Source organism: Myxocyprinus asiaticus, chromosome 7, assembly GCF_019703515.2.
Source record: "Myxocyprinus asiaticus isolate MX2 ecotype Aquarium Trade chromosome 7, UBuf_Myxa_2, whole genome shotgun sequence".
In the NCBI taxonomy this organism is placed as follows: domain Eukaryota; kingdom Metazoa; phylum Chordata; class Actinopteri; order Cypriniformes; family Catostomidae; genus Myxocyprinus; species Myxocyprinus asiaticus.
In genome coordinates, this window is record NC_059350.1 from 8,995,751 (window position 1) to 9,022,711 (window position 26,961).

At 39.5% G+C, this 26,961-nt stretch overlaps 1 protein-coding gene across 1 annotated transcript in view; it reads right to left on the bottom strand.

Moving 5' to 3' along the window:
* Nucleotides 1-26,562, bottom strand: part of LOC127443525 (B-cell CLL/lymphoma 9 protein-like) — a 164,930-nt gene extending 138,368 nt beyond the window's left edge. The window contains exon 1 of the mRNA XM_051702211.1: nucleotides 26,272-26,562. The gene's annotated coding sequence lies outside the window, so the exon portion shown is untranslated. The remainder of the gene's footprint in view (nucleotides 1-26,271) is intronic.
* Between the last annotated feature and the right edge of the window lie 399 nt (nucleotides 26,563-26,961).

Sequence of the window (26,961 nt, forward strand, 5' to 3'; positions counted from 1 at the left end):
GTCCGATTCTCCAAAGAATGACTCTTTTGAACCGTTTCTTTTAAAATTACAGTGCAAAACACACAGCACGACCAGTGCAGTCTGACTCCCAAACAAATGACTCTTATGAACCAGTTTTTTTTTTAACAACAGCACAAAACACACAGTGCGACAAGTGTAGACCGATTTCCCAACAAATGACTCTTTTGAACCAGTTCTTTTAAAATTACACCGCGAAGTGGACAGCGCGACCAGTGTAGTCTGATTCCCAAACAAATTACTCTTTATAAACCAGTTCCTTTGAATCTACTGCGCAAAACACAGTGCGACCAGTGTAGTCCGATTCTCAAATGAATTATTCTTATGAGCCTGTTCTTTTGAATCTACAGTGCAAAACACACAGCGCCACAAGTGTAGTCCGATTCCCAAACGAATGACTCTTATGAGCCGGTTCTTTTGAATATACATGGCAAAACACACAGTGCTACCAGTGTAGTCTGATTGTCCAACAAGTGACTCTTATGAACCAGTTAATGTACAGTGCGAAACACACAGTCAAGCCTGATTCCCAAACAAATGACTCTTATGAGCTGGTTCTTATGAACCTAAAGTGCAAAACACACAGCGCGACCAGTGTAGTCCAGTTCCCATTCAAACGACTCTTATGAGCTGGTTCTTTTTCATCTACATTGCAAAACACACAGCACTACCAGTGTAGTCTGACTGTCTTATGAATGATTATTTTGAACAAGTTCTTTTGAATCAACAGCGCAAAACACACAGCGCTACCAGTGTAGTCTGATTGTCCAATGAATGACTCTTACGAGCTGGTTCTTTTTAGTGAATCTGAGTTCCATCATGTCCATTTCAAAATCAACCAAGAACAATCTTTGCAGATATAACATGTCATGTTTAATATGAATTGAATGATATTTAAATATTATGTACATAGATTTGTGTATAATTTCTTTTCGAATTACTAAATATATCTTTCTGACGAGTAGCACATCACAACAATACGTGACCTCTGCCAAAAACAGCAACTGTGGTTTTCTGGAAAAATCTGAATCCTGGAAACAGAGGGATGAGGGAGGAGGAGGAGGAAGAGGGGAAATGGAGACCACCTTTCCAGCTCTTCCGATTGCTCTCGTCAGCCAGAGGGATTCTTTCCTTGAGACAGGCTGAAATTGGATTTCTGTCACCACCGGAGAAGCATGGTGGCTGAGCATGGCAAGTAAAAATGGCGCTTTAAGCAAGACGACAACACACAATGTGAACCGGAACTCACAAAAAACAAACCTTCAAATCTTCACAAGCCACGCAATGTTTATTGCAACTGTATAACACAACATTATTTGCCAGATAATGGGTTTAATTTGATTAATCAACATTGCTGTTGACAATCATAATGAAAAATCTTTGCTTGACTGAAAGACAGCATGCCAACAGTTAGCTAAGGGCTCTTCATGCAATTAGATTTTTTTGTCTTTTTGTCAAAAACTTAACTGACACCTTTGTGAAATTATTAAAATCAATGAATCACACTAAACTGAACTGCAATGACCTATGAACAGTTTTTCTGCAGATCATTCCAGTTGAACTGGCTGAACTCCTCAGAATAATGACTCACTATTACAGTGCAATACTGGCTCATTTTGGTCTACAGAGAGGAATATTACACTCTTTATAGTTGGTCCTATTTGGGTTTGAGACTGACGCAATGTTTAGATATCTCAGAAATCCTTTCCAGTCACAGACCTGCTAATCTTGTATAGCCAGACTTTTGAATATCTGCATAAAGTATTCTCCACTTTGCAGCTTATTCTGGCCAAGAACCGCCCTCTTAGACAGAAAGAGACTGCCTGACCAACATGTAAAGTGTCCAACCATTCCTTTATCTTAGTACACGACTTGGCGACTTATCCTCCATTTGCCATCTGAACATACAAAAAAAAACAAAAAACAATTGGGCTTGATTCGATAAGTCTAAGTGGTGGTAAAAAAAAAAAAAAAGCGACATCTCTGGTTTTCACGGTCAAAATTGACCAACCATTGCAAGTGAATGGGAAAGACCAAAAAACAGAGCAATTTTTTATTTTTTTTATGTCAAATACAATCAATAAATCAGCCACAATGTAGAAAAAAAAACATACAGAAATTACAGGGTGAGACTCTAAAACATCCTCAGTGCAAAACATACACACCCACTCACACACAAAAATGATTTGGTTAGACTATAACACTTTTTTTATTTATTTATTTATTTATTTTTTACATTTTTTAAATAAAACCAATAAATCAGTCATAATGCTAAATACACACAATCAGAAATGAAGGGGTGAGATGATAACACACTCACAATGCAGAACACACACACACAGAGAGAGAACCAGGGCATCTATAAATGGAGCTCTACAGCCATCTTTTGGTCATTGTTGGCATTACAAGTCATCTGTTGTTTTCCAGTTGATGACAGCAATCTGACATACTCGCACACACACACACACACACACACACACACACGTTTGCAAAATAAATTTTTACTATAAAAAGTTTGAAATTCCAAAATGTTTACTCTGAATCTTCTGTTTTATACCTGTACACTAACTGAATTTTCAGAATTTTGCAGTTCATTTCTGTTTCTTGATGTTCATTTTCTTGACATTATTATGCATTTACTTTGAGTTATTACATTTTTATGTTTGAAATAAATTATTGGTAGAAAAATACTAATTCTGTGTCTTCTCTTTGTAACACCATGGTCAGGTTTGATGACAAGTATAATGACATAAACTGCAAAAGCTGACACTTCAAATCAATTTTAAAATGCTAAACTTTGATAAATAATAGTTTGATAATGTCTAAATATACTGTATATCCAAATGCATATCTTGTGATAAAATACAAAATTAGGTTACAACAAGCCATCAGACTACACAGTTGGTGGCTATAGCCATCTACTGGCTGTTACTGGCATGACATGGTTTCAAGTCATTTATATTTTGTTCACCAGATGACAGCAATCTGCCTTCAATTTATGTCACATTCTCATATTGTCTTCATGTTTCAACTTACAGAAGTTTAGGCTGAATAAAAAAAAAAAATTTAAAAAAACAATTTGCTTATTTGTAAATGCAAGTAATTTACATATAAATAAGATTAAAATAGCATAAAATTTTCTTACTGCTAATGGTATCATTATCATAAGAAATAAATGGTTAAAAATCTAAACCTTCCAGTCAAAAATGACCACGAATTCCAAACAAAGGGGCCATTTTTGAATACCATAGGAGTAAGTAAAAAACGATCGCGTTGCATAGAATTTTGCCCATTACCTCAATTTCGTGATGCATGTAAACACCTTTACTGCCATTCTTACCAGCTTATCTAACATATGCAAGTGTTGTGTGCATGTCTGTTTACGTTTTGACGTCAAAATCAGATAATAATCCAATGATTTCAGATCTCATGTAAATGCAGTTTTATTGTGTTGTCTGATTTTTTGAACAAGCTGATTTTTGGTAGTTATCAGGTGTGCATGTAAACATGCTCATTGATATCTACAGTACTTGCTAGTAAGTACTTCAAACAAAACTCTGAATATCTTTCAAAGCTTTGATGCCAAAAACCTGGCAATCTATGGAAAATTCGGTGTTCTTACTCAAAAGCGCTCTTTGTATCAAACTGGTACATTGTAAACATGACTTTGTTTCCAGGCAGACCAATAAAAAACCTATGCAATTTGACTCCAGAAAGTTGCGCAAAGCCAGGCAATCAGATGGGAACTTGTGATTTTAGCTAGTGCTTGCCATACTTCTGTGCAATTTGCAGCAGATGGTCAGTGAATGGCCATGGGCATGCGGTCTGAAGCTAAAACTACAGACCTGAGAAAAATCGATAAATACTAATTCCAGATGTAGAATTAACCTGAGCTTGAATTTGTGACAACTACAGAAGCACACTTGTTCTATTACAATAACATAAACCTTATGTTTGAGAGGACCCTTTTATCTTTCAAGTCTCTCTCCCTCTGTCTAATCTAATGTTTTATGTACTGATAAGTGTTTGATACTGCTAAAGCAATCTGTTGATTGTAATCAAGTATCTGTTGAGAAGATGAGACTCACTCAGATGGTGAGGAGCCAGCTATAGTGTGAGGAGAATAGAGGGGAAATATAATAGGAGAATGGAGGAGAGATGTCGAGAATTTGCAATGAATTTGACTTCCATAATGTGACATTTCCAAGTGATCATTTTATCCATCTGGAATTTATTGCATTGTGTAAAGATTAATATTATCTTATTATTGGTGCTTGTTTAGATAACCATCACTATAATTATTGCATATACATAGGGTCAGGGACTTCAACAAACACTGTAAAAAAAAATCAAAATTCAATTTTGTCGATTGATTGAACTAATGTCTAATCTAAAGAAGAAAAAGTTGAGAATTCTTAAAACAATCAATAAAGTCTACTTTTATGCCATTTAAGTCAGAGCAACTTAACATTTTAAACAGTGAGCACATACAATGTCAAGTTTGATGGTGAAGGTAGAACTTACAGGCTATTGATCATGCTCAGTTTGATCACTGATGCTCAGTCCTGAGGAGGCCATTTGTGGCAGAATAATCCAGTCCAGTCAATATGGTCAGCTGTACTTAAAAATGCTTATTAAAGTTTATTGAACTTAGATCTACTTGTAAAAATCTTTAATATTTTTTAGTTTGCTGAACTTCTTGTTTTGAATTAATGGAACTTACGATCCAACTTGAATTGTTAAGTCAATAAACTAATTTGCCTGAAGTTGAGTAAACTCAAAAAATTCTTTGCAGCTGGTTGCTTTACTTTTTTAAGTTTACTCAACTTATAAATGTATTCAGTGAACCCCTAACCCTAAGTATTAAACTTTAACTCATCCCATATTGGACAGTTATGAAGACAAAAATTATCATTCATGTTGCAATATATATAAAAACAGAAGGCCTTTGTAATTAAATGTGTACATGTCATTTATTTCTGCACTTGTCTTCATATTTAAATAATATCTATGAATTTCTACTCCCTATTTGCTGAATTATTATCGTTGTTGTTAGGCAACTATTAATTATAATAATAACTATAAAACCAGCAATTATAATGATAACAATAATACAAATAATGGAATCTGAGTAAATATAAATTATGAATTTTATTGAATTCATCCATCTGCTCAACAGCAATGTTTGGTAGCAAACTTCAGAAAACAATTCACAAAACCAACAACATTACTAACTTTCTTCAGAGCTTATTTTGAATTTTTTTTTCTTAAGTGCCTGGGTGCTATGACATCGTAATTCGTGTGTGCCTTCTCTCATGCAACAAACATTGAGTGACTGTGGCAACGTTTTTGCAAAATAAAAATTAAGTGGTTCATTACACATCTCAGGGCAGTTCCGAAGTGAAATATCCACTGTGTGGCGCTAAAAGCGAGTGAAATGATCTCACGAACAGATGAGGTTTTTAAGGTTAATGTTCTATTGAGATTTAAATCAACAAAACCTACTTCCCTATCCTAAACCTTAAACCTAAACCTAACTAATAGTGTCATAAAAAGCGAATTTTTGAAGCAACCACATCACTTTGTGGGCTTCTATGACTCTTTTGTCAACTTGCGTGCTCTTCAGGACTCATACCCCTTTGTATCTAGCGCCTCTAGAGTTCATTCCACCTGGAAAATGCCGTGTTACCTATAACAGGCCACATAAAAATCACTTTGCAAAAATTTAGTTATTGTAAAATGATTCTTTGACCAGGTTTCGAATGCCACTGGGGGAGAAAAATGACAGTTGTCTGAGACAGTAATATAATGACTTAACAAACCAGTCTAATTTAACAACATCCTCTCTCACACAATCTCCTCTCTTGATTTCATTCTAGCTATGAAAAAATGTACTTTTTTACTTTTTTAATATTAAGTACTTTTTAAACCCTTGTGAATGCATGACATGTTGTTGTAACACATGCCCAGCTCGGAGGTACGAGCTTCCCAGGTGCAATTGAAGGCAGCACGAAAGCAGAGCCCGATTTATCTAACCGCATGCCGTTGAACGCGCATGCGCCTGGAGTTGTTTGCACTAATTAGTGGGTCCACAAGGTGGCAACACTTACATTTGGAGCCATTGCTGTCACAAAGAAGCACTAAAAGAAGATGTAATCGCCGCTAAACATTAGGGGATGAAGGTAAAATCAACAGCAGTGGATGTGCAAGTCAAGAGAACGTGTGTAATGACGTCAGAAGATACCTGCATTTGTATAACTCGAGTCTGAAGGAATATTAAGACATCTTTATGGGTCTAAACTCCTGAAGAGAAAGTCCAGTGTCTCATAGCAGTCGTAGCGCGCATGCTGTGTATGCGAGCAGCTATATGGTGTATTTGACAGGCTCGCGTTCGACTGTACGCAGACGCTGAGCATTCCCGTCAAATTGGAAGTTTACCTAAGGCTTTTCATTGAAGGACAAATATCTAGAATATTCTACAGAATTAAAGCAAATTCTTTCTAGCAAGTCAGTCCACTGGTAGCCATCTTTGGAACGCTACCGGGAAGCTATTTCCAGTAGGGATGCACCGAAATTTCGGCCGCCGAAGATTTTCAGTTTTCGGAGAAAAGAGGGAAAAAAAGCCAAAAATCTGAACAAAACTGTTACTTTAAAATCAAGTAACAGAGACACTGACATGAAGAAAATGCAGCGTTTTATGTGAAAAAAATTTAAACAGCTGTGTGACGAAGAGGATGACGTGGCCGGGCCGTAACGATGGACGCCCGGCAATGAATCAGCCCAGCGCCGGGCATCCATTGTTACGGCCTGGCCATGCCCTCCTCCTCGTCACAAGTAGCTATATATTTATGGTAACAGAATTGTGCTTATAATGGAGATGCGCATCTGTACTGTGTTTGTGTGTGTGTGTGCGCGTGCGTGCCGTGTGTGTGTGTGTGTGTGTGTGTGTGTGTCCACACGAAGGAGCGCAACAGCACAAAAAACACTCAAAGGAGTTTATGAAAGCACACTGTGGTGAAATTTTAATTGCAAACACATTCTGTTGGTATTTGCCTTACTTAGTTGCCTATTGAATTCTACATTCCCAAAAGTAATGAAGCGATCGCTCTCTTAAATATCAGCGCATTAATAAAGAGTGTTTTTCCGTGCATATTCAGAGGCTGTGAGGCAGTTTAGCTTGAGCCACCATCACATTTCATGGTAAAATATCCCTACTGTTCGAGGCCGAGCCACACTCTAAACCAGCGGTGTCAAACAGGAGTCCAATTCAACCCGCTTTGTATCTGGGCAAATTCGCATTTTTCATCTGAAGCTGGACCAGTGACACTGTCACAGATAAACTCACCCACTCACAACGACATTGACAATATGGATGATGCACAGATACAAGGAAAACTTAGAACAGGAGGGTATGCTTTTGTCCTTTGTTGTGTATTCATAAGTATTTTATTAGCAATTTGTTGTGTAAATATTTGCTTATATTAGGCAAAAGACAGTTTATATATATATATAGGCCTATATACTGTACAGAATATACTGTATATTTAAGCAATATCACAAAAGAACACGATATGGCCCTACATCAGCACTGTTGTTATTCGTCCTTAGGCAATCACAGCAGTGCTAATTTAGGACCTTGTGAAGATTCTGGAGGAAACAGGTAGACAAGTATCTATATCCACAGTAAAACGAGTTTTACTCGAGTTTGCGAGTGCATCCATCCATCCATCTCATTTGTATGTATACATATATATATATGTTATTAGAGAAACAAGGATGTGTGTGTGTGTGTGTGTATGAGAGAGAGAGAAAGAGAGAGAGAGAGCGTGTGTGATCCAAACGGGGGTATTCCTCCCTATTTTGTGGTAGCTGGTGTGCAAGAGTCATTCACTATAGAAACCGCAATCTCCTCCGCCATTTTGAACAGTATGTCCTCTCCAATGTGGAAACTCCGGAAAGAGGTAAGCACCTTGAGCTTGTGTAATTAATCAGTCTGTTGTGTTTCTCAGCTGTTGTGTCTTACTAGCTATTTCCGAGCTTTAGTAATGTAGTATTAATATGAGAGATCACATAGTGTTGTTGAATGTAAACACTGAGTGATGCTGACTCACTTTATGTCACCAAATAGCTCATATTACACACAAAAATTGTCTTTTTTCACACTGAGCCGCGGCTCACACTGAGCTCAGCGGCTCTGGGTGCAGTACAACACTAAAATAATCAGGAGATTATTGAAAAGACAAAATCAAATCAAAATTATTCAAACCGAACCTATAGTACACTGAAATGTATATGTCTGCATGCAAGTAAACTCAATAAAATAAATAAAGAATTAATAAACTGCCAGACCTTTTGCCATTCTGTGTATAAAGGTGTACATTTTAGACACAACATTAACCAATCACAACCAAGTGTGCTGATAAAAATGAAGTGCATGTGACTGCCCACTCTTGTCCTTGAAGCAGCAATAATCTCAGCTTATTACGACCTTATTGAAGAAAAAATTTGGCATAGATAACTTTATTTCCTGCGCAGAGGCGCTGCTGTTTCTCGCGGAAGAGACGCGGGCAATGTGAACATCCAACACGACCGCCCCGCTCACGCCACACTCACAGAGGATGTGTGAACCCGGCATTACACTTAAGTTTAGAACAGCATGAATACAAGCAGAGTGATACACACTGTGAAGTGTCCGAGTGCTGATGGTATGAGACCATCAGTACTCATGGAACTTATCTCATCCAATCAGATTCGAGGACCGGAACAAACTGTTGTATATATTAGTATATACATACATATGAGACAGATGGATGGATGGATGCATTGGCAAACTGTAGTCTGGCTTTTTTATGGCAGTTTTGGAGCAGTGGCTTCTTCCTTGCTGAGCAGCATTTCAACCTTTCATGTCGATATAAGACTCGTTTTGCTGTGGATATATATACTTGTCTACCTATTTCCTCCAGCATCTTCACAAGGTCCTATGCTGTTGCTCTGGGATTGATTTGCACTTTTCGTACCAAACTACATTCCTGAGCGGAATGACAGCTGCGTCGTCCCATGGTGTTTATACTTGCGTACTATTGTTTGTACAGATGAACATGGTACCTTCAGGCATTAGGAAATTGCTCCCAAGGATGAACCAGACTTGTGGAGGTCTACAATGTTTTTTTTTTCTTTTTTTTTTTTTTTTTAAGGTCTTGGTTGATTTCTTTTGATTTTCCCATGATGTCAAGCAAAGAGGCACTGAGTTTGAAGGTAGGCCTAAAAATACATCCACAGATACACCTCCAATTGACTCCAAATACTCAATTAGCCTATCAGAAGCTAACTGCCTAAAGGCTTGACATCATTTTCTGGAATTTTCCTTGCTGCTTAAAGGCACAGTTAACTTAGTGTATGTAAACTTCTGACCCACTGGAATTGTGATATAGTCAATTAAAAGTGAAACAATCTGTCTGTAAACAATTGATGGAAAAATTACTTGTATCATGCACAAAGTAGATGTCCTAAGCAACTTGCAAAAACTATAGTTTGCTAATATGAAATCTGTGGAGTGGTTAAAAATTTTGTTTTAATGACTTGAACCTAAGTGTATGTAAACTTCTGACTTCAAATGTAGGTAGGTAGGTAGGTAGGTAGGTAGATAGATAGATAGATAGATAGATAGATAGATAGATAGATAGAGTTGAAGTCAGAAGTTTACATACATTTGAATTAAAAGTAAACAACCACCTTAAACACCCTAGCAACCGCAAAATACACCCTGGCAAAAACAGACAACATTCTAGCATTGTGGCGGCGACACAAAAAAAAAGCACCAGACACATTTTATTCATTAATTCGTTTACAATTAAATGAGGACAGTTAATAAGAAAGTAAATAGGGTTTTGATTTCATGTTGTCTTTAAAGGAAAAATAGTTAGAAGAGAGGAGCAGAGATTTAGAGAGAAGAGGGGAGAAGAGAGATGGAAGGTGTAGGTGTCGCACATCACTGATGATTACACATTGTCCACGGAAACGTGCAATCAGCGACACCATGGCAACAAAACTCTTCACTCAACAGTCCAAGCAGGTGATCGGCTTAGAAGATAAGTGATCTCTCTTTTTCTCACTTACTAGTTCCGTTCTCTTTTCTTTTCTCCCTTCTAGGAAATGTCAGCTCCTTGTCTCTCTTTTTAGAATTGGCAAACGACAGTGTAATAGCGTCTGCTATATGAATTAATTTAAATGTTAACACACACTAGGGGTGAAAGGGTAAAATATCCCAACTGCTCTGTCGGTTTTGTGCTGTTCAACACAGACATCCGAATGAGCACCGCAGTCTTTCAAGAGTCTTTCCAAAATGGGTTCCAAAATGGTTGCAGGTTTTTCCACTGAAACGGGAGCCAAAATGGCTCTCCACCTCCAATCACCTGATGTCATGGGCCCTACAGGGAGCCCTGAGCCAATCGGTGCAAAGCACACAGTAGTAATGTCCAGGACATTTGGATCTGAGTGCTTATGTTTGGATGTTCTGTTCTAACTACAGTAACCAGAGCCAAAATGGCTCCAGGTGGAGTGGCCGTGACTTAAGCCAAGATGGCAGCCAATGCAGCATGTCTGGCTTGTAGCAGAGGGCCTCTGGTCTTAATGGGGAAGACGCAGAGAGTCAGGACAAGGATTGTTTCTTCTGAAACTGGACCTGAAAGACTTCTACAGTCTCAGACACAGATGGTGAAGTTATTGAGGATACAACGAAAGAGAGAAAGAGAACGAAAAAAAGAGACAGGGACAGACAAAGACTGTTGCCAGCATATGCCTTTCACATGGCTATTGCTTGACACTATAAATGGCCCAGTCAGGATTTTACACTTATGAGAATCAATTCCTTGCAGGGATAGACTGGGACTAAAAAAAACAGTCCAGGTCCAATGCAGGTTTAAAAGACATTAATTGTCATATTTACATCATTAAAGGTATAGTTCACCCTTTGGGGCAGTGTTTTGAATTTCAGTAAGCACAGACCTATTTCTGCTGAAGAACTTTCGACCTACTGTTGCCGAAATTCACAGGGAGATCAGTCTGCATTGATCATAAGGCGATTTTGTAGGATTTTCTATCAGGCACCAAATAAAGCACCCATTAAAAGTTATTTTGGAGTATATAATTGCTTTGGGGTCCAAGGGGGAGCACCATACTGGGCCCTAAATCAACCATCCAGTTGGGAAAATCCTGGGGCATCCTATGGCCAGTCCAAATTCAAACCCTGGAGCACAAACAAAGCAGCATATCATATAGCAATCGGCCATACTGACATCTCTCGTTGTCCTCATCCTATGCACACCATTTCATCTGCATTCAATCACGACAGAAGCCACAAGCTGCATGCTTGACTGGGCCAGTCAGTGAAAAGCTGTACAGTCCAAAGTAAGAAAATTGATCTCCATATCAGTTATAAAGCTGCTGGGCTCTTTTTCCTTCCTGGCTGGAGAAGCCAGGAGAAATTGCTTGGCTGTAGCCATGGCATATTTTTCACCACTTTGGGCAAAAATCCATGTCGATTACGCAGCCAATTGATGGCCTGCGTCTCTTGCTCAGCAGTGCTGCTAAACGCATCAATGATGAGCCCAGTGTGGGCGGCAGAGCCAGGGAGACAGGGATGAGAGAGAGAGAGGGTAAAAGAGAGTTAGACAGACAGGAGGGAAATAAGAGTGAGACAGGCAGAGAGGAAACGAAAGATGGAGAGAAAGAGAGTGAGAGAGACTTGGTGGGAAAGAGAGAGAAAACAAGAGTGATAAAGAGAGGAAAAGAAAGAGGCTGTTGAATCAGCAGCACGAAACATACAGCGTGACCAGTGTAGTCCAATTCCCCAACGAATGACTCTTATGAGCTGGTTCTTTTGAATCTACAGTACGAAACGCACAGCATGACCATTGTAGTCCAATTCCCCAACAAATGACTCTTATGAACCAGTTCTTTTGAATCTACTGCACAAAACACACAGCAAAACCATTGTAGTCTGATTCCCAAACGAATGACTCTTATGAATGGGTTCATTGGAATCTACAGGACGAAATACACAGCACAACCAGTGTAGTCTGACTCCCAAACGAATGACTCTTTTGAGCTGGTTATTATGAATCTACAGTGTAAAACACAAAGCGCGTCCAGTGTAGTTTGATTCCTGAACAAATCACTATTATGACCCGGTTCTTTCGAATCTACAGCGCGAAACACAGCACGACCAGTGTATTCTGATTCCTGAATAAATTACTCTTATGAGCTGGTTCTTTTGAATCTACAGCACAAAACACACAGCGTGACCAGTGTAGTCCAATTCCCCAATGAATGACTCTTATGAACTGGTTCTTTTGAATTTACAGCACAAAACACACAGTGCAACCAGTGTAGTCTGATTCTCAAACAAATGACTCTTATGAGCCAGTTCTTAAGAAACTACACTGTAAAACACAAAGCACGACCAGTGTAGTCTGATTCCCGAACAAACCACTATTATGACCCGGTTCTTTTGAATCTACAGCGCGAAACACAGCGTGACCAGTGTAGTCTGATTCCTAAACAAATGACTCTAATGAGCCAGCTCTTTTGAATCTACAGCATGAAACAGCGCAACCAGTGTAGTCTGATTCCTAAATGAATGACTCTTATGAGCCGGTTATTATTCATCTACAAACACAAAGTGTGACCAATGTAGTGCAATTCCCGAACAAATGACTCTAATGAGCTGGCTCTTTTGAATCTACAGCATGAAACACATAGCACAACCAGTGCTGTCTGATTCCCAAATTAATGACTCTTATGAGCCAGTTCTCATTAATCTATTGTGTAAAACACAATGCGCGACCAGTGTAGTGCGATTCTCGAACAAATGACTCTAATGAGCTGGCTCTTTGAATCTACAGCACGAAACACAGCGCAACCAGTGTAGCATAATTCCAGCACAAATGACTCTTGTGAGCCAGTTGTTTTGAATCTACAGCACAAACCATACAGCACAACTAGTGTTGCCTGATTCCGAAAGAAATTACTCTTATCAGTCGGTTCTTTTGAATCCACATCACAAACCATACAGCATGACCAGTATAGACCGATTCCCGAACAAATGACTCTTATAAGCCTGTTCTTTTGAATCTATAGCACAAACCACACAGCGCACCCAGTGTTGCCCAATTCCCAAACAAATGATTCTTATGAGCCGGTTCTTTTGAATCTACTGTGAGAAACATACAGCACAACCAGTGTAGTCCAATTCCCAAATAAATGATTCTTATGATCCGGTTCTTTTGAATCTACAGCGCAACCAGTATTGTCCGATTCTCGAACAAATGACTCTCATGATTCTTTACGATTCCCATCCATACACAGAATATGACAGGGAGAAAGAGGACGAAAGAGAGTAAGACAAAGAGAGATGCAAAGAGAGTATTGACTTGATGCTCTCTCTCCTCTCTGATTCAGTAGTTTGGTTTCACTGAGAACCAAAGACAACTAGCATGTGTGTTCCAAACCCATATAACTTTCTTTATTTCATGGAATACAAAAGGAGATGTTAGGCAGAATGTTAGCCTCAAACACCATTCACTCAATTTTAATTTTTGGGTTAACTATCCCTTAAACAGTACTGTGTGTTTTGAGTAGCATTTTACACTATGTGTATTACATTAGCTAAATATATTTTGGATTATGCAACTGACAATTATCACCATGTTTTCCTTTCTGTCAAAAAAATACAAATTTAAATACAGCGAGAACATCACAGCTAGCTGGTGACAGCCTCCCGCATGTTTGAATTATTTACGTCAGAGTTCTGACACAATGTTTGTTCCAGATTTGCTGTACTTTATACCAGCGACCCATCGGTTGTGACATCAGCACTCGACCCGAACGAGACATTTGGCATTCTGCTAGCGCCTGTCATGCTAATTTGGCTAGCCTCCTCCTAATGTCTGTCACGCTAAGGTAGCCGCCTTCTCTCTCGCACTCCTCCTCCATGACATGAATACAAATGCGCTTTAAAAAACCCAAGACATCATCTCTCCAATACACTCCCCACCCCCTCCCTCCATGCCTGCATCTTTGTGTGATAGGCACCTCTAAATGAATTTGCAATCATCTCGGCGACTAGGCACACAAGACTAGCGCACACGTTTCCACCCATACAAAAAGATATTAGAGCGGAGAATACATTGGAAGGCCAGGGCATTCAAAAGAGAGATGCTTTTGAAGAGAGATATTTTGAATTTTTCTCCATCTTTTTCTCTTTCATGCCTCATAAATCCCTGCTTACCAAAAAGCGCCTCGTCCGTCCGCAATGAAATAATGAAACAATTATGACAGCACAGACGCGCATCCCAGAATTAACTAAACTGTCATCTAACTAAAAGTGTTTTATGTTTTGCGCTGAGTTATTAGCTGTCTCCTTAACACAGTCATAATTTATGCATTGGATATTTGACAACTGTGAAGAATAAATCCATTTATTTCCTTTGGTTAACTCTCTGGAGGCACATCGCTCCATCCTTCTGATCAAATCCCCCCTCCCTCCATCTCTTCTTCTCCTCCTTCAGTAGCACATCGCCAAGGCCTCCTTCCATTTTTCCGTCCAAGCTCTCCAGTCTACCTTTCCTTGTGTCGCATTCATTGGCAGTCTCTTGGTATCTATTGTAAATGTGTGTGGATGGATCTCAAGAGTCTAAAACATGCTGCTCAAGTCTTATTAGCACAACATACTGAATCACAGCAGTGGAGTCTAGGGGTATACACATTACACACAAGAGATATCAACGGATTTGTGTGTGTTTGTGTGTGAGTAGATGGGTGGGCGGGGGAAGTTGTGGGTATGTGATTATTTATATACGTGAACGAAAAGTACATGCCAATAAGCAGAGAATTAAAGTCAATATGAAATCAAAATTGAATCTATTTATTTTCTCAATACATAATTTTTTAACCTCTCCCCTTCAACCACTTGTCATATATAGACCACAGTGCTGGTATTTACTACATGTAATCTGCATTATGTAATCAGATTACACAAATCAAGTACTTGTAATTTGATAACATTCAAAATGTGTGTAATCAGATTACAGTTACTTTTATGGATTACATTTGGATTACATTACATATCGAATTTACGCTGTCAGAGAACGCTTCAAATGCATTGATTTAAATGAGGATGGTGCATCAGAAGGACAGAGAGGGAAACACAAGGGTTTACGATAGTGACGCTTCGTCATGCGACCAAAAGTTGAGAGCATTTCAACTTTTGCTGCAACACACTCCGATGTAGGCATGCATTGACCAATGAGAATCTCGGAAAGGCAGGACTAGTTGCACGTGAAATCGAAAAAACATGGCAGAAAAACTCACGCATGCAATGTATTCATTCTAGGGCTGGGTACAGATACAGATTTACCGATTCGATTCAATTCTTATTCACAAGCTTTTGATTTCGATTTAATATAGATTCAATAGGTATATTTTAGTTAGCTTTAAATGTCCCTTTTGCTTACATATGAAAGAAACTCTCTCCCAGCTAATGCTGTTAATTATACAGGGGACCTTCTAACTAGGTAAATTACGAAAATATGAATTTTACTAATTACATTTTATTAGTTTTTAATCATTTTGGTTACATTTTAGCTTTTAAAAATGAACAAATCCAAGTATTCAATCAATAAATAGATAACATATTGTATACATAATTTTTTGTTACATGTTTATTGTTTAATAACATAATTTGTACTATTTACAGGTATTTACATTGATTTGTTGAACACATGTTAAAAACCAGTACTGTCTCTTTGTTAACAAGAGACACTTGAATGGCTTTATCTCATCAATGCTATGCCTGATTAGAAATGTTTCTTTTTTGTTGTTTTTGATCAACAACTGACAGCAGAGATCAAAAAGGGTATTAAAAGAGACATTATTCAATGGCAAATGGGTCTTGTGGATCTCGTCTTTGGACACACACACACATTACATGGAACAACTTTTACTCTCAAAATGCAGTGAAAGGATCTCGCTGCTGAATACACCACCACTATACTACACAATTACTGGTAAGTGAAATCTAAACATTTACCAGCCAGTTGCCAAATATATACATTTTAGTCACATAGCATGAAATTTGTTTGCTAATACGAGTGATTTCCTTTCATTGTAGTAGAGGGTTGCGCATAGAGTAAAAGATCGATCTTGGGATTTAAGAATCAATATCAAGATTGTTCAAACGAAGTTCACGATGCATCAGAAAATCTATATTTTTACCCACCCCTAATTCATTCCCTGTCCTTTCTTATGTTTCTCTGCCAGGCTACAAAGACATTTATTGTTGAGGGTGAGCCTGGATAAGTGTTTATGGTACATTGTTGAAAAGTTATTGTGGGGATGGGGGCGTGGTCATGTGTCTGTCTACGGGAGAGAGAGAGCAGTGAGGCTTGTTACCTGGGTTGTAATTATCTCTAACACCTGTCTCTTGTTATAGTGATGGTGGAGGGAGACCTGATAAGGTGCACCAGCGCATCAGTTTGGCCGAGAGAGAGAGCGACAGGAGAGCACAGTGTCGGCGTGCACTGAGTGTATTAAAAGTGTATGTTATTGAGTGTGGTGAAGAAGCTACATGAATTGAGTGTTTGGTAAAGCAGCCAACAATACAAGATGTTGAAGGCAGAAAATAAAAAGACTTGCCTGAACTGCTTCGTTGTCTCCTGACTCCTCCATTGCCCCGAAGAAACGAACTTTCTCAAAGTGGTGCCGAAACCCGGGATTTGGAGGACAGTGCCATTATGGAGTCTTCACCGCTGGGCAAAGTTATCAAGTCCCTCGCCAGCATCCAGCAGAGCCCTCATGGAGTTATGCCTGGAGCAGGAACAGCGTTTCCAACTCCTGCTCCAGGCCCAAGCGAAGAACCAGCAGGCGTACCGGAGCCTGATCGACAGAGAGGGGGCTGGCGCTGCGACCCCCCCGGAGCCCACTACACTGACGACCCTGATTAAGATGGGGCCAAATGATGATCCGAGGCCTACCTCAACCTATTCGAGAAAACCGCCAAGGCGTGGAAGTTGCCATTACTCTCCAGGGAGGCGCAGCTAGCGGCCCAGCAAGTTCCCACCGCCAGCCTCCTCAACTACCAGGATCTAAAGAAAGCCATCCTTCAGCGGGCCGGCCGTAGTCTGGAGCAGAGCCGCCAGTGTTTCCAATCCCTGAAGTTCGGGAGGCACGGCTGCCTGTTTGCCTTTGCCCAACAGCTCCGGGATGCCTGCCGGAAATGGTTGCTGGCTGAGGGGACCCGCGGTGCCGTGGACATCATCAACCTGGTGATACTGGAGCAGTTAATCTCACTGGCTGAGTGGGTCCAGTGCCACCGCACTGCATCGCTGGAAGAGGCCGTCCAGCTGGCAGAGGACTAAATGACGCCGTTTCCGGGAGGCAGCAAAGCAGACTCTCTTCCTCCTCTCTCTTCTCTCTCTCTCTCTGTCTCCTGTGTCTCTGTATGAATTGTTTGGTATTAAATCAATTCGCACCAGTGTTTACCACCCACAAACGTATGGGTTGGTGGAACAATTTAATAAAACCTTAAAAAATATGATTCGTAAGTTCGTACACGAAGACGCTAGGAATTGGGATAAGTGGCTCGAACCCATGTTATTTGCAGAACAAGAGGTCCCACAAGCCTCCACAGGGTTTTTCCCATTCGAGCTGCTGTATGGTCGTCGGCCGCATGGCGTGCTCGACGTCATGTGGGAAGCTTGGGAGGAGGGTCCTTCAAACAGTAAAAATGAAATCCAATACGTTCTTGATCTTAGAGCAAAACTCCACACTTTGGGTCAATTAACACAGGAGAATTTGCTCCAAGCTCAAGAACGTCAAAGCCGACTGTATGACTGTGGCACTCGACTTCGGGAATTCGCACCAGGAGCTAAAGTGCTTGTATTACTGCCCACCTCAAGCTCTAAGTTACTCGCCAAGTGGCAAGGGTCCTTTGAGGTCACACGGCGAGTCGGAGATCTCGATTTTGAGGTAAGGCGAACGGACAGGGGCGGGGCATGTCAAATTTACCAACTCAACCTCCTAAAATCATGGAGGGAGGCGTTCCCTGTGGCCTTGGTGATGGTAATTCCAGTGAGGGCGGAGCTCGGACCGGAGGTGACTCTCAAACCAAATTCATTCACCCAGTCTCGTGTGGAGACCACCTCTCGCTGTCGCAGTTCACAGACATGGTCAAGTTGCAAACGGAATTCACGGACATGTTCTCGCCTCTCCCTGGTCACATGAACCTCATAGAACACCATATCGAGGCCACCCCGGGGGTGGTGGTTCGTAGCCGCCCCTATTGCCTACCTGAACACAAGAAAAGTGTTGTTCAGGAAGAATTAGAGGCAATGCTCTAGATGGGCGTAATAGAGGAGTCGCACAGCAATTGGGCCAGCCAAGTGGTTCTGGTACCTAAGAGCGATGGGACGGACCGGTTCTGTTTAGACTATCGCAAAGTGAACGCGGTGTCCAAATTTGACACATACCCAATGCCTCTGATTGATGAGTTTCTCAGTCGGTTGGGCACGGCACAATTTTATTCGACTCTGGACTTGACAAAGGGTTATTGGCAGATCCCTTTAACTCCAATCTCCCGAGAAATAATGGCTTTTTCCACACCGTTCGGCTTACACCATTTTGTGACTTTTCCGTTCGGTTTGTTCGGGGCCCCGGCCACGTTTCAGCATCTCATGAACAAAGTCTCAGACCACATACAGCATATGCCGCCATGTATTTAGATTATATTATTATTTATAGTAATGACTGGCGGCGGCACATGCAACATCTGAGAGCTGTCCTGAGGTCGCTGCGAGGGGTAGGACTCACGGCCAACCCGAAGAGGTGCGCAATTGAGCCGGTGAAAGTTCGGTATCTGGGGTTCCACTTGGGTCATGGGCAGGTGCGTCCTGACCCCAGGTTAACAAAACTGCAGTGATCGCGGCTTGCCCGAGGCCAAAGACCAAAAAGGAGGTAAGACAGTTTCTGGGGCTGGCTGGCTACTACCGAAAGTTTGTGCCTAGTTACTCTGACATCACCAGCCCGTTGACTGATCTTACTAGAAAGGGGGCCTCCGATCTGGTCCAGTGGATGGAGTCATGCCAACAGGATTTCCTAAAAGTAAAGGACACGCTTTGTAGGGGGGTGCTTTTACATACTCCTAACTTCTCTCTCCCCTTTATTTTGCAGATGTATGCATCCAACAGGGGGCTCGGGCGGTGCTCTCGCAGAAGGTGGGAGGGAAGGAACGGCCGGTACTGTTAATAAGTCGCAAGCTCTCCTTGAGGGAGACAAAGTACAGTACCATCAAGAAGGAGTGTCTTGCGATCAATTGTGCTCCGCTACTACCTTCTGGGGTGGGCCTTCGTCCTCTGTACAGATAATGCCCCACTCCAGTGGCTCCACCGCAAGAAAGATACCAACACGTGGATCACCCGTTGGTACCTGGCACTTCAGCCATTTAAATTTGAGGTGATTCACAGACTGGGGGCACAGATGGCTGTGGCTGACTTTCTCTCCAGAAATGGGGGGGGAGTTGGCGGGCCGGATGTTGCCCCGTCCTGAGTCGGGTGGTGAGGGTATGTGGGGATTGGGGCATGGTCATGTGTCTGTCTGCGGGAGAGAGAGAGCGGTGAGGCTTGTCACCTGGGTTGTAATTATCTCTAACACCTGTCTCATGTTATAGTGATGGCAGAGGGAGACCTGATAAGGTGCACCAGCGCATCAGTTTGGCTGAGAGAGAGAGCAACATGAGAGAATGGTGTTGGCGTGTACTGAGTGTATTAAAAGTTTATGTTATTGAGTGTGGTGTAGAAGCTACGTGAATTGAGTGTTTCATAAAGCAACCAAAAATACAAGACGCTGAAGGCAGAAAATAAAAAGACTTGCCTGAACTGCTTCGTTGTCTCCTCACTCCTCCATTGCCCCAAAGAACCTAACTTTCTCACAGTTATATTTTAGATAGTTGTCTCTATCGCCAATAGCCAATGGACTGCCGCTTGTTTTCAAACTAAACCACCTCTTCCCTCAGGCACATGCTTTCCAAATGGACCTTTAGCATTCCCATGAGTTAAACGCTCCGTTTCAGCTTTAGCTAGTGTGTAAGCACCCTCAGTCTTGAATCGCGGAAGGAACCCAAAAGTAAACAGATCAAATTCCTTAAAAAGTAAAAAGATTACGTAACTGTTTACAGTTTTACTTGTGTAAGTTTTAGGGGTGTTGATTTAACGCATTAATTCAGTGCGATTAATTATATAAAATAATGCGTAAAAAAATTTATGCAATTAATCGTGTCCCCGGACCGTAAGAAGGAATATTCCTTCCATATGAGCAATTCAAGCATTGTTTTCTCCAGGGGGCAGTAAGCAAAACTCCAGCTGTTTAGGCAACGCGCAGCTCAAACAGACAGAGAACAAACTACACTCACCGACAACAGACAGCACAACATGAGGGTGCGTTCTTGCGTTCAAAACACAGCTTGATGGAGCACAAATCCGAACGCAGGGATCTCAAGACGTGTTTTTTTAAGTTTCAAACTACGTTTAACTTGACACAGCGACCTGAAAATGGTATGTTTATGATGCAACGCAACCAAAGTGAAATGCATATATATATATATATATATATATATATATATATATATATATATATATATATATATATATATATATATATATATAATTTGTAATTATTTAAATATAACTACATATTTATAATTATTTCATCATAATATATTGAATTATTGTTATTTATATATTTATATATGCGATTAATTCAATTAATTAATCGGCATACCATGTAATTAATTTGATTAAAAATGGTAATCGATTGACAGCTCTAGTAATTTGTAATCAGTACCAGATTTCATTTCAGAAGTAATCTACCCAACACTGATTTTCACAATGAATTCCTGATGAATAAAATCAATACCTGCATTTTATCTCGTTGAATATGCTATTTTACTCGTAAATACATCATAATATTAAAAAGAAAAATGGGTTGCAAACTCTGTTTTATGTTGACTTTAAAAAACAAAAACAATGTAATAAATTTGACGTGGATGACCAGATATTTCCTGAAGACTTTATACGCAACTCAGAATCATATTTATAAGTGTAGTGGTTAAGGCTCAGGACTAGTAACCAGAAGGTAGTTGGTTCAATACCCTACTAGAACTAGGAGCCTTACTCTGATTTCCCCAATTAGGACATGTTCTTGGATCAACATGCTTGTTGGTCTTGAAACACCGTTACTACTGTATCAACCAATCAAGTTTTAGGGGTTAAGGCAGGGCCATAACTGCAGTATACATTGAGGGGGACAAGTCCCTTCCAATAATCCTTGTTGCTGTTCTGCTGCAGTCAATTATGCATCGCCATCTAGTTGTCACTAAGTTGTTGCAGGAATAACATAAAGGTTTAAAAAAAAAAAAGTGTAATTTTTAGCGTGCTCAGTAGTCTAACGCCGCTCGTCAATGTCATTTGACGGAAATCGCGGGACTCAAGTTTCAGAAGCTAAGAGGAAACCTCACGGATTATTCCAGCAGCATGCATCAGCAAGCAGTTCAGGTTAAGAGTGTTAGTGTCATGTAAGATGAAAGTATCTAACTAAACATGCAAAGTTTGACTACTCTTTTATAATTAAAATGTTGTACCAACCAAAAGTAATTTCCAAGGGTGTAAACTATTCACCATTTGGCGAAATTCGCCGTTTTGAATTGAAAATATATCATGTAATGATTCGTATGTCATTCGTAATTGTGAATGTGAAAACATAAACGGAGTTGTTTTCAGCATGTCAGGCTTAAGATAAAGCGCAAATGCGTGTACATTTTACAGCAAATGAACAAATGTGGTAATCTGGCAGGTTTTTGAAGGAGCTTTTTAGAAAATTCACTTGTCATTGTCTAAGAAAATGATCAATAAAACACAAAGTAGAGCGTTATCACCCTCAGATTAGAACTGTGACTTGAGGCTTCCTTTAAGTTTTTAGGTTGTGACAAGGACAGAGTGTCATATATTTTTAGTGCAAATATTATTAACAATCAATTTAAGATTTTCTAAATAATTTCTTTGTCTTTAATTAATTCTGAATTTTGAACAGTATCTCCTAAGGGTCTTCTTTTAAAAGAGACCATTCTATTTTGAGTACGTCCTTGTCAGGTCTGTGCTCAAAAAATAAGCCACCAGTTAAAGTAGTTCACCTAAAAATGGAAAATTTACTTTTACTCAATCATTTACTCACCCTTATGTTGTTTAAGCAGCTCTATTCCATAGAATAACAGTTTATAGTGAGCAGGAACTTTCAGGATTCAAAAAGGACAAATACTATAAAGCGTAATTTATGGTTCAGTATAAAGACGTCATAGCAGTAGTCCAAATGACTTGTATGGATTACTTTTATGGTATTTTAATTATGATTTTTTTTTTTCAGTCTTTGGACCTTGACATGGTTACGGCCTTGGGTTAAGGTTATGCTGTTCCATTCAACTCTGAAAATCAGAATTTCCAACTTTGCACTTTGAAAAGTGCAATAGAACCCTACTTGAAATCCGACTCTGAAACTAATGATAAAATTTCACTTATAATTCATCAGTGAGTCAACATTCAAACAGCACATGATAATAAAACCTGTTTAGGAACCATTTGCAGAGACAGGTGTAAAACATGGTAAATAATCCTTAATGTTGACAAATGTACACCTAAAAAAAAATAGCTAGCATTGTCATTTTGTTTCTTTACACATCATTTACACCGAGCATCAAGCAACAGAATGCTTTATGGCTGGAAGTCGGAATACTAGGAACAAGTAGGAATATTCCACTATATCTGACTTTGAATGGAACACATAATAGGGCTGGGGCTTGTACATTATTCTTATCAACCTGTCATTTCCCTCTGATTTTAGGGGTAGTTCTTTGCTAGGGTTTATTTTGGGGTTTGGTTTTTTTGACAAAAATGTTGCTCCAAGATCATCAAAAGAAAAGAAAAGGATAATTAAAGCTGCAATGTTAAAAATAAAGGATAAACTCACATTCTCTGTCTGCATGTGTAAATGTTTTCAATGCTTTTAAAACATGATTATTGAGGCTCACAAACCACTGTAATTTTTATTCCACTTGACTTTCAGTTTGCGTGTAACTGATATAAAACTCAGGGGACATGTATAACAACGATGTTCACATTAATAAAACACCATTTTCACATTGCCCTGTTCCATCTTAAACATCATAAAAAAAGCATTAAATGCTGTTTGAATTTAACATGAACTATTCAGTATTATATCAAAAGTATTAAATACAAATGTTTAAAGAGATTTCTTGCAATTGTAGTGGTCCTCAGCTAAAGCAAAAAGCTAAAACCATAAAAGACCATGTGTTCACGACTGTAGATAGCATTAAATTATATAATATTAATATATCAACCTACTGGGAATCTGCTTTGCACTTTAAATGAACTGTTAACCACTAAAGTAACACAAGTGGTAAAACTAATGGCCACTTGATGACTTTATCAAGACTAGAGTGACCCCAATAAAACACCCCAATGTACATATGGAAAAAGAAGAAGAAACATAAATATTTCAATAAAGTTTGATGGGTCACACAGGAACTTCTGTGAATGCCCAATGCCCAAATATTATTTTTACTGCAATTTTAGCAATAGTTTTCCACAGTGTATTACCTTTTAAATTAAGGGTCAATATTTCGATGGATTGTATTTTCAGGGGTATTTTTACCTTTATGTGGGCAATTTTGTTACAACATAGATATAAAACAAACTGTCTCAACTGTTTATTTTAAATACTTCAATTTAATCAATTCAATAATACAAATTATCATGATTGAAAATGGATTAATTCTTTCCCTTAAAATTAAATCAACTACAGTATGCGATAATATACTAAAAAAGAATATTAAAAACTTTTTTAGATTTTACAATTAAAAACAGAATATTCATAACGGGATTTTTGGCCCCCGCATATTGAATTACAGGGGCTTTTTTGTAGCATTTTTGCCCCGAGCCCCCCTTAATTTCTGACCAGCCTGACCTCATGAAAATTCCGTGAGCATGGCCACATTTTTCCAAACCAAAATTTCCCAGTAGTTTCCCAGTGAAATGTCCAACGGGGGGCGCCAAAAGCGAGTGAAATGATGTCGTAATGAGATGAAGCTTTTAAGGTGAATTTTAGATGGGTATATAAATGAGCAAAACATACCTCCCTTTCCTAAAACTTTAACCTAACCCTAACCAATAGTGTTTTAAAAGCAAATGATAGCTAAACAAAACAGACATTCTTACCCTCAACCAAAACCTAAACTAAACCGATAGTGTTTTAAAAGCAAATGTGACATGAAAAGCACATTTTCTGAAGCAACCACGTCATTTTGTGTCATTTCTATGACACATTCCTCTCGCGTGTCAGCTAACATCTTGGCTGGGCTTTGAACGATGACCTTCCGAGTACAAAATCCAACACTCTATCAGGTGAGCTACAGCAGAAGTTAATCACATTGGAATAAGTGTGTAAATGTAGGTAAATCTGTAATAGAAGTGTTAAAATATATCGTTTTTCAAATGATGCGTTAGAATAAGTGTTTTCGATATCATAACATAGCAGTGTGTGAGTAATAGTGTGAAAAAGAAGTGTTTATAATCAGCCATTGTACTCGTGATTTGTGTGAAAGTGAATAAAACACACAGTTGTTTTACCAGGAAACTGCGACAAAACATAGAACAAGGCACGTTAAACTCAGTTTGCAAAAAAAAAAAAAAAAATTATAGTAACGTACGTTCTATGAGACTAGGTTTTTTCTGACCCTGGTTTACCATAAAAGCATGTATTGTCTTGCGAAAATAATATACATTTTCACTATTAACTAAGGTAAATCATACTATTTACTTTTTAAAAACAAAAACAAAACAAATAAAAAATTTACAAAATTTTACCATACAATTGCATGTATTATCTTTTTTTCACTGTACATGTAAAAGCAACTACTACTTAAGCAATCAACAGTTTTCTACTGGAGAATTTCTATACTATTTTTACGTTAAAATTATGAACAGCTGTTTACTGTAAAATTATAGAATGTGTGGTCACCGGTGTGCCTTTATCAACATTTTACAACAGCTTCGAATGCGGCTCATCCAATCTTAATTTAGAGTCATAAATATGCATTTTCTAATAACATTTCAATAATAAATTATTCAAACATGTAAATAAACCATAAATAACCATAATGTCATCAATTACTCAGTAATTGCCCAAATCACTAGAGCTTTATGAAAAATAGGACTTTAAAAGCTTCACATTACAAGATCACAGTCTATATCCTGCATTCTATAGATATGAGAGGTATCATGGGAAACTCTGTTCTTATAACTCTTGTGATGATATGTAAGAGATTGTTTTGGAATGCTTTTGTCACATTTCCCCCCAAATTTTGACTTAATGTAAGTCATTGACTGATTTAAACACTTTGAACAGAAACAGAGAAATTGCATATGTGTGTCACACCGTAGATGATTGGATAACCTTTAGCGTGAGAGAGAGACAGAGAGGTTTTTGGAACAGCTGGTAGTGTAAAAGCAGTCTGCTACCACCATGGTGCATGGGCACAGACTGAGAAACCCCCCAGGCAGAATAGAACCACCCCCCAAAAACACACACGCCGCTCCAGTCATTGCACAATTCACTCACTGCCGAGAGTGACAATCCTGACACATACAGACTGGATAAAAGCTCTAGCAGCTATCATACACATACAAACAGACATCTTCCTCGAATATCTAGAGCCCCATTCTGCACAATAATGAGAGGAGAGGAGAGGTTTTACTGGCATGGAGGGCAATTCAGTTCCAGACTATCCAATGACACATTCCACACCATCCACTCCCCTCTCACCCCCTACTCTTTCCATATATCCATCTCTCTTTCAAACACACATATGCAGAGACATGGTTTTTCAAGGACTAAGAATAACGATATACACACAGCTGGTGTGCAATAGGAGTGAAAGCTTTTACACACTCGCGTACACACCGGCCAGGAATAGCCATAATAATAATAACAACAACACCATGCCGTTTCAAAACCCCGCGATTGACCAACTTCAGCTCCAACTCTACATCTCCCACCCCCCTCAAACAAAAAAGAAGAAGAAAGTGACAGAGTAAGACAAGGGGGGGGGGGAACACAGAGATACAGTATACTCACCCCTCTCTTTTTTCTCTCTCACTCTATCAGCCCGTGTGTATGAGCGTCTCCTCCTCCTCTTTCGCTCGTTTTTCTCCTTTCCTCTTTGCCCTCTCACACACAGCGGCCATACAAAAACACGCTCAGGATCATTTGGGTTTTCATCCTTTGTTTCCTCTCTTATTTCTCTCCAGGCTTTTGTACCCCTCCCTTTTGTCTGTGCTGGCCCAAAAAGTGCACACACATCCACACAAAGAGCTGCTCTTGCCTGCAGTCCCCGGTCCCCTTCAGCATCTAGACACTAGGACAACATCAAAGCAACTTGGGGGGAACACTTCAGGGGCCTATTGTCTCCGGCATGATAGTTTTTTCTCGCCTCTGTCCCCCCCTTCACATTTGAAGGCACTTGGTACGGTCCAAGCATTCAAGCCAAGCAGCTTTCACACATGCCGGGGAAGCTTGTCTCAGGCAATTGCTGACAAGCTACAAACAAGGCAGCCATCCCCCTACCCTGTACACACACACACTTGTGTGTTAACATCTTCTTTCTCTTGCGGAGTCTCAAAACCTCTTACCAGTTGCTCTTGATCCCACCAGCATCATTCAACCCCTTTTCCCCTATTGTACTTGTTGTGGAAGCTACAAGCTACTCATAATTTAAAGTAGTTCAACTGCACTTTTGACAAAGTAGTACCTAAAGACATTAAAAAC